This window comes from Montipora capricornis, chromosome 8, assembly GCF_036669925.1.
Source record: "Montipora capricornis isolate CH-2021 chromosome 8, ASM3666992v2, whole genome shotgun sequence".
NCBI lineage: Eukaryota > Metazoa > Cnidaria > Anthozoa > Scleractinia > Acroporidae > Montipora > Montipora capricornis.
This window is the reverse complement of record NC_090890.1, coordinates 45,697,231-45,704,730: the sequence shown is the minus strand read 5'-3', so window position 1 is coordinate 45,704,730 and position 7,500 is coordinate 45,697,231. Positions and strand designations below refer to the sequence as shown.

General features: G+C 37.4%; 1 protein-coding gene across 1 annotated transcript in view; it reads left to right on the top strand.

Moving 5' to 3' along the window:
- The first annotated feature begins 2,363 nt into the window (after positions 1-2,363).
- LOC138060467 (uncharacterized) overlaps positions 2,364-7,500 on the top strand; it is a 17,521-nt gene continuing 12,384 nt past the window's right edge. The window contains exons 1-2 of the mRNA XM_068906261.1: positions 2,364-2,411; positions 3,834-3,879. The gene's annotated coding sequence lies outside the window, so the exon portion shown is untranslated. The remainder of the gene's footprint in view (positions 2,412-3,833; positions 3,880-7,500) is intronic.

The following is a 7,500-nucleotide window of genomic DNA, read 5'->3' as shown; positions in this document are numbered from 1 at the left end:
TCTTTGTATTTTTGCGGGACCTTTTCTCTTCTTGCTGTTTGGCTATAATATCAAAACGTGAAGAGTCGTCTCAAATCGTCGTATTTGGAAGTATTGGGACAAATATTGGCCTGCTTTGTTTCGTGCGCGCGGATTACTCGAGTAACGAAAGGTGGAAACGGGGACCCAAACAGGTCACAATAAAGAAAAGACAGGGCAAAAAAATCACGAAAACCAATGGCTTCACAGAAAAGGCCTTATATTAATTACCAGGAGAAAACTCCTAAATTCATTTTCTAAAGAAAAAACTTCTACTAATCTTATGAGAATCTTCTATGCCGTGTGAAACGCCTTCAGTAAGAATCAGACCACAGCCGGTGATATATATGGGTTATTGACCAAGAGTGAGGTCAAAGATGGCTGGGTATCGGCCAAGTTCCTGTTTTTTTGCGTGTTTATGGTCCGAGACGAAATCGAGGTTCATAAACACGCAAAACAAAAAAAAAACGGCCAATATCCAGCCATCTTGACCGAACAAGCTTGGTCAATAAAGGATTTATTATATGGGGTAAAAACACCAAAAAATAATCTTTGATCTTGCGGGACCAAACGAAAAATCCGGAGCGTGCGAGATAGCTCCATCTTGCCCGCTCGGTTAGCCAATCACAGAGCGGGATTTGGTTCATCTTGCCCGCTCACGGAGCTAGTCATATAACAAAGGGGTTTAGCGCGTGCTTTTGCTTTCTGTCATACATTCTATATCGCTATGCAACGTAAGAGGCAAATACACCCTACGAAGAACGGAGGTCTCAAGCCATACATATATTCATTATTCATAGCAAACGATGTTTACAAAACAAAAAAGCGTCTGTCGAGAAACACCTTTCGGAAAAAAGGATATTCCCATTTTTAAAATACCAATCAATCCTTCATTTTTAGATAATTGGTTTATTGCATGGAATTCTAATGGTTATATATTCGGATTAAGGACAGTGCCTACAAATTCAAAGGTCTTTTTGCGCGGTTTACTGAATATGCGGGAAAAGCAGATTTCAACAAGTGTTATTAAAATCCAAAAAGAAAATTGGGGGTAACCACGCATTTTTCAAAGATAATCAATCAAAAATATTAGCAAAAAGCTTTAAAATACAAAGAAATGTATGGCTTTCCTTTCCAAATTAAAGCTTAATTATATCTGAAAAATGCATGGTCACCCCCAATTTTCTTTTTGGATTCCAAGACCACTTGCTAAGTTCTGCTTTCCCCGCATAAATTTAAACAGCGCAAAAATATCTTTGCATTAGTAAGCACTACCGATAAGAAATCCGAGTATCTGGAGATGCGCAGAACGTATGCGCAATAACAATAGTCGGCACCGTCCTAAGCTATATAGCCATAGTTTTTTTCCTCAGATGGGTGACCAGTAGGACTGTTGCATGAGCAAGCTCCTAGAGTGTGATCGCCATTGTATGGGCGACTACCCAGAGTACATTAGGAGAGTGAATGTCGATCAATGAAGATAAATCCCTTCTTTCACCAGGGATTGCATGGTCTAATTGAATATATTTAGATTTAATACTTACATTGAAGACAAACTGTACGTCCCTAATCCATTTAACTATAACCAACTTTAACTTTTTTCAGAAAGGCGAATAATTCAATTCTGCTTCTTACCATGCTGGTATCCCCAACATAAAATTCTGGATCTTAATTAAAATAACGAAGGAGAATGAGTTCCCTTTTTTTGAAATAAGCAAATGTCCGCCCTTTAGTCCTCACGGATAAGGACGACAATTTTATCAGCCCTCTCTCACCACACACTTTTTGTTGTTCGTAACCTCTCTGATCCCTTTTGCGCCAAAAGGCACTTGTTGAACTTAAAATCCTTAAATTTGTTAGGCTGGTGTTTACACGGGTTTCCGGGAAAGTTATTATGCGCTCCTTCAAACCCCCTCCCCCCACCCCTCCCCCAAGTCAGATCTGGAGATCACGGATTTTTCATGCGCTTCAATAGGGAGGTTGACAACAGCTAAATCTAGCCCTATATAAAACAAATTTATAACACAGTTTGACTGGAAAATACTTGTTAAAAGCACAAGGTTTCGTCAAGATTTCAGAGTAAACTACCATAATCTGCCATGATTCCATTGTACTAAAATTTAGTCATTACTGACAATGGCTGTGAATAATTTATTGCCCTCAATGACTTTTTGACACAACCTGTTATCCACAGCTTAATTAATGAACCATTACCCTTGTTGTTTAAAGCGAAACATTTAATAAATCAATTTTACTTTAAAGAGGAAAGGATCAACGGTTTACTTCAATACCCTTGGGATTCAACTGAGGTAAGTTGGGGAAATTTTCAGTGTGTTAACGTTGCAAAAAAGGTAGAAAGGCAAGAAATCTGAATGACCAATACAGAATTTCAGGTATAATAAATCTTACACAATTATTTCAGATATAAAGGAGGCAAAAAGCAATAGTATATGGAGCCCAACGAAAAAAATGTGTCAAGAATGAGAAAGTAAACGTTCCAACTGTTGGTTTACAACATTTTATGATGCAACTGGGTCTAAGTTATTATTTTTTTACGTGGATGTCACAGTACTGTGTTACCAAACTGAAGGAAACGTGACTCAATTGATATATATAAAAAACCACCAACAACTATGTGGCACATTTCGGGAAAGTTAGCTCTCTTTCTGTCAAGCTTCTTGAAATATGGAGGCTAATCGGATTTTGGTCTGTGTTTCGGCCATCAATATAGTAAGGTTTCAAGCAGTACTAGTAATTAAAACCGTGAAAGACAGCTGAATGTGATCTTTCTTAAACTAATACTATTGTTTATTCTATTAGGGAAAAAACTGATACTGTTTAAACTGAAGTTGTTTTAGATCGTGTTAACGTTGTCTTCAGTAAGTTTCAATTTTTCCTAGTTTGTAACCCAACTGTGTTTTTGCGTGCTGTTAATGACTAAGTGTTTTCGAAACATTCCGTCACTTGGTTTATTTCGCGCCCTCGGACTACTTAAATCATGAAAGGAGAGCACGATTACCGAAGCAGTTCACAATAAAGAAAAGGGAATACTATGAAGTTGACAGAAAGCGATGGCCGCACAGAAATACAGCCCCAGTTGCAAAAAGTAAAAGCTTACATTCATGCAGTTTCTCAACAAAAGTATTTGAAACCACAAGAATCTTTTGGTCCGTTTGTCACGTTCTGAAGCAAATTTGTCTTAATATTTACCGGAGCAGGTGATACATTCACTAAGGCATAATTATTTTGAAAATAAACATTTGCTGTTGGTGTAGCTAATCAATTTTAATATGACAACCTTAGTTTACAACTTTTTCGAAAGAGTGGTTCAATTATGCTAGAGTATGTCTCTAAGTTAGACTTCCTAATCATTCATTTCTGCTTGTTAATTCCTTTTCCTTCAAACGCCATTTTTTTAAAGCTTAAAGCCTTCAATTCAAATCTTTATTCAGGACTGTCCGAGTGCGCCAGCAAGTCGTTGTCTCCCATCCTTAAAATCCCATAGGCCAGATCTACGGCCGAGACGGATTGGTTTCCAACGCCGGGTTAATCAAAGCCCTACATAAAAAGATTTTATAACATATGTTTTTTTAAAATATTCTTTGAAAACGCCGGAGTTCGTCGAAGATGTTCAGAGTACCGGTCAGGACCAGCTATGATTTCATTTCACAAAAATTTAGTCATTGCTGACAATGAATAATTTATTGCCCTCAACGACATCATTTTGACACAACCTGATGTCCACAGCTTAATTAATGAACCATTACCGTCATTGTTTAAAACAAAAACATTTCATAAATCAATTTACTTTGCAGAGGAAACGATCAACGGTTCACCTGAATACCCTCAGCATTCCCTGAGGTAAGTCGGGGGAAGTTTTCAGTGTTCAAACGTTGCAGAAAAGCTAGAAAGGCAAGAAATCTGAATGACCAATGGAGAATTTCGGGTACAGGGAATTTTATACAATTATTTCAGATATAAAGTGGGGGCAAAAAGCAATAGATTATGGAGCCGAACGACAAAAATTTTGCAGGAAACATTGAGAAACTAAAATTAGATTAACTGTCTTATAAGTTCTAGTAATTATTCAAAAGTCCCACTGCGGCTGAACGGGACATCGTCTCCACTGAAACACTTTTTTGGACGAAAAGCGTTGTCTCATACAATTATCCAATGAGTCACTGACAAGCGATAATAGGGAGCTTAAGTACGCTCGGTTTTGAGACGCGGACGGCAACCGGAAGAGAACATTTTGCGTGCCAGGACAGTGGTGTCTCCCAAACTTTTATAATAATCATCTCTAATGGAAAAAAGATACTTGGCAATGTAAATGTCGTTGTGTGAAGACAAGTCAAAAAGGAAAACAGCTCACTTACGGTTGACGTCCGCGTCTCTGTTGATTTACAACGTTAACGATGTACTGGAGAACAACTGAGTTTGTAGTCGAATAGAGTATTCCACACAGCTTACAGAACTTGTTACGGAGGCTCCAAAGATGTTCCGGGCCGTGCGTAAGCTGGGCACTAGTATAGCGTGTAAAGCCTGAACCACGAGCCTAATTTTCTCGCGTTCCTTTCGGTAATTTTTTTTTGAAAATTGGCTCAGTTCTAACCACATATACATTTCCTATCAAATGACACCCATAAAAGTAAGCCTTATTATATCAGTATCCATACTGGTAAATCTCTACAGGTAAAAATTAGGCAATCCAGTTAAAAAATGTTTTTTTTTTTGTTCGTTTTTTTTTTTGGTTTTTTTTCTGTGTCGGGAAAAGTCTTTCCTGTCCCTCCCCTGCTAAGTAGTGTCTTTGTACGTAGAGTCTTCTACACGTATGGTTGGTAAGTTTGAAGGGGTAGTAGAGATGCATAGATTTTATCCAGTGGGCACAGTACAATATTTAATTTACCTGTAATGGCGTCGAAAGTCATTGAAACACAAATGGCGTTTTGGTGGATCTTTAAACAAAATATACCTTTATGGATCTCAAGAATGGAACGTTAACTGGATAAACAAGACAGGCGATGAAAAATAAGTATCTGGAATTTTATGAGGGGAGAGTAATGGACTTGGACAACAATCTTTCGCCCGTTGAGCCGTTATCAAAGTGAGCTGTATTTCTAATATTTTACCAACTGTGATGTTATGTACAACACTGAAACCAAATGGAAAATTATCTGGTAACTTATAGGTTAAAACAAGACAGAGAAGGAATCAAACACCTTAATTAAGTGGATCTGTGATCTCTGTTTTCTGGCTATTTGTATTTATTTGTACTTATCTCTGCACAGTCGTTCGGTAACAACTGGAAATTTCACTAATACTTGTAAACCTTCAATGGCGTCGAAAGTCATTGTAACGCGTTTGGCGTTTTAGTGGATCTTTAAGCAAAGTATACCCTCATGGAGAATGGAACATCAATTGGATAAAAAAGACAGTCGGTGAAAAATAAATATCTGGAATATTTAAAGCGACGAGTAATGGTCTTCGACAACAATTGCATTTTTTGCCGTTGGGTATCAAGCGAGCTTTGTTTCTAATATTTTACTAACTTCGTGTTATGTACAACACTGAAATCAAATGGCAAATTCTGTATGGGTTGAAAAGGAATCAAACGCCTTGAATGCATCACAGTGTTTACTGAAGTCGCATCTCAGTTGTCTGGCAATTTACATTTATTTTGTATTCAACTCTGCACAGTCTTCAGGTAAAAAAAATTGGAAATGTGACAGAGAAGAATTATTTGAAAGAAAGTTTGTTGTCTCTTTTGTGCTTCATTATTCATGGTCAAGATTCTTCCGAAAAGGGTTTTAAGATCCTGAATTGCGAGACTGAAATTTATTTAATTGCTGTTTGCCCGCACGCATTTAAAATAGGAAGGATTTTTTTTGTCTCTAATAGCAAATATTTTGTTTGTTTCAATAAAGCTCTTTAACTACTTTTAAGTGGAATAGTTTTTGTGATGTAATTTTCTCTGTCAAAAATTTGCATAACAAGCTTGAAATAAACATCGCTACACAGGAAATTTAGTCGCTGATTTACCCCTTCGTCGAGTTCTCGTTAATATTTTATTTCACGGTGGTGTTATGTAGAACACTGAAACCAAACGGCAAATTTTCTGGTAACTTCACAGGCCCCCGAGCTCATTACGAGCATGGCCGACAAAAATATAAGGATTTGTATGGGAATCCCGATAAAAGGCTTAAGAAGATAATTATATGAGAAAATTCTCAATTAAAAAGCCTAAACTTATTGCCATTGTGGGTGAGGGGTAGATCACCACATTCGAAATGTCGATGGCTGTATTCATCATCATCATCATCATCATTTATTTGCCTTTATGTGTATAACAGATTTTAAAAAAGCATACAGCAGGTTGTTAGGCGAGGAGACCTCAGGAAACCACCAGGCTTATAGGAGAGGCCACCTCGACATCACAATATTAAACAAAAATAAGGGCTGCGAAGGAGTGCGGCAGGAACTAACTCAGAAACTATTTTAATAAAAACTCTAGCACTTTGTTCTTAAACATAGGAAAGCTTGACAAATTGGTAATAGAGGCAGGAAGACAGTTCCAGACCCTAGGTCCTTGGTAAAGAATTGTGAACTTCTTAATGTTCGTGCGACAGGAATGCACACGATAATTTCCGGCTGTTCTTGTGTCATATTTATGGACTTGACTGTTTGTCATAAACAGATTGAAGAAAAGTGGAGGCAGCAGATTATTGTGGTAGCGGAACATAAATTTAGCAATATCGAGGGTATTGAGTTGGAAGATGTCTAAGATTTTCAGTTTAGAAAAAAGAGGAGCAGTATGTGCTCGATATTCTGAATTTGTAACAGCTCGCACCACTCGCTTTTGCAGATAATAAATTCTATTTAAATTAGATACGTAAGTGGACGACCACGTAGAGTTACAATAAGTAATGTATAGTACAACATAAGTTTGGTCTTACAGGATAAGTAGAAACGCGTCCTGGATAAAATACCAACTGATTTAGCGATTTGTTTACAGACAAAGTTTACGTGATATTTCCAAGTAAGGTGTTCGTCTAGATAAACCCCAAGAAATTTAGTTACATTACTTTGAGTTAGAGATTGACCCCCAAAGGAGAGAGAAAAACTGTGATTGACTTTCCTCTGACTCGGATTAAATATAACATAATTTGTCTTTTGGACATTAATCGAGAGCTTATTGCATCTTAACCAAACATCAATATTTAGTAACTCATTATTAAGCACATTCTCCAAGTAGTTAGGATTAGAGTGTGTAAGAAAGATACTAGTGTCGTCAGCAAAAAGCAGAGGTTCAGTTAATTTGGAAGCTCTAGGAAGATCATTTACGTATAATATGAAGAACAAAGGGCCCAGGATGGATCCCTGAGGAACTCCACACTTTATGGTCTGCGTTGGAGAACATGTTTGATTAATTTGGACAAATTGCCGGCGGCATGAAAAGTAGCTTTTAATCCACCGCAGAGCGGA